The following is a 1727-nucleotide window of genomic DNA, read 5'->3' as shown; positions in this document are numbered from 1 at the left end:
TTGGTCACTTGCGACATCATACAAGGAAAAAAGTTAAAATTTTACAAATCATTCATAGTTCGGGATAAAAATAGAAAGTGCCTGATCTGCTGCCTGTGTCTACGTAGTATGCCGTTATCTGCTTTTAGCCCTTAAAAACGGAGAAATTAAAACGAAAAAGAGAGTTCTCCTGCCGCAGTTTTCACTCTATATCGCTGGACTATACGTAATGCCCGCATACTGCTGTGATAACCGATTACAATATAATTTTTGAGCAGAGCTTCTAAAAACTAAAATCAGTAGGATAATACTGGCAGTTTTCTGTAGTATAGGAGCACTCGCCAGAAGCGAAGATCGGACACATTTGACTATTTAATTTAAAGAAATTAGAATTATATTAATACAGTCAGTGCTCGCGGGCGTTAATAAATATCAACGTGGACAAGTGAAAATATGTGCCGCGACCGGGACTCGAACCCGGGATCTCTTGCTAAAATGACAGACGCTCTATCCATCTGAGGCACCGAGGACACAGTGTATGGTTCGACTGCAGGGACTATCTCGCGCACGCATCTTGAGAGACTCACATTCTCACCTTGAATGTCCATACACTACAGTCGTAGAGTCCCCCTCCAACACACTCATTCCTCGTGGAAGACATGTCCATATCCATATAAGTATATGGTTCTGGCAATACCAGCCATGACCTTCTTCTGTGAAGATGTACACGTATTCCCGGAACTGTTACGGGACTTGGTACGAATGTGTTCCACGAGTAATGAGTGTGTTGGTGTGGGACACTACGAATGTAGTGTGTGGACATGCAAGGTGAGAATGTGAGTCTCGCGGGAGGCGTGCGCGAGATAGTACCTGCAGTCACACAATCGTCTGTGCCCTCGGTGGCTCAGATGGGCAGAGCGCCTGCCATGTAAGCAGGAGATCCCGGGTTCGAGTCCCAGACTTGCACACATTGTCACCTGTCCCCGTTGATATATATCGACACACGTGAGCAGCTGACGGTATTAATATAATTCTAATTTCGTTCTGAACGGCTGCAGGTCATCATATAGGTATTTAATTTGACATTTTGATTCCATTTATCAAGAAACTGAGAAAGTAAAATTTTTTTAATCTTTGTTTGATTTCTACGTTTACTAGAGGAAATAATGTAAATAAAAGACTGAAAATCGGTTATTACAAAAACTGGTATTGTGACAGGTTTTAACAATTAGCTTAAAGTGAGTCTGGGAAACTGATAACAGCCGAAAACCAGTTGTTTCAGCGGTAACCAACATTCCCACTGGTGTTCTGAGTGGTAAGATTGACAGACAAGGACATGAAGAACAGTTTCTCAGTAAGGTTACTGCAGCTCTGATGTTCTCAAAATGAACGGGCCAGCCATTGGCGTCCGCGAGGAGGAGGGGAGGGGGAGGGGAGACGGAGGGGAGGGGGAGGGGAGGGGGAGGGGAGGGGGAGGGGAGGGGGAGGGGAGGAGGTGGGGAGGGGAGGATAGGCAAAAGGGCACTTTCACCCATCGCCCCCAACCCTCCCTGGAATCTGGAGTAAAGAGTTTTTATTCGTTACAGTATACTCATACTCTTCCAGATAAGAATTCTCCACAATACTGCTAAACCTTAGCTTTGACCAGTTGTAGCGCTTATAGAGTTAGGGTCTTGTAGCTTGATGCACCTCGTAACTGACCAGCTGATTTGTAGATAGAGTGCCAGTTTCAGAATCATGCACTCCAG

This window comes from Schistocerca gregaria, unplaced genomic scaffold (assembly GCF_023897955.1).
Source record: "Schistocerca gregaria isolate iqSchGreg1 unplaced genomic scaffold, iqSchGreg1.2 ptg000520l, whole genome shotgun sequence".
In the NCBI taxonomy this organism is placed as follows: domain Eukaryota; kingdom Metazoa; phylum Arthropoda; class Insecta; order Orthoptera; family Acrididae; genus Schistocerca; species Schistocerca gregaria.
The sequence above is the reverse complement of the archived record's forward strand: the minus strand, read 5'-3'. Positions refer to the sequence as shown.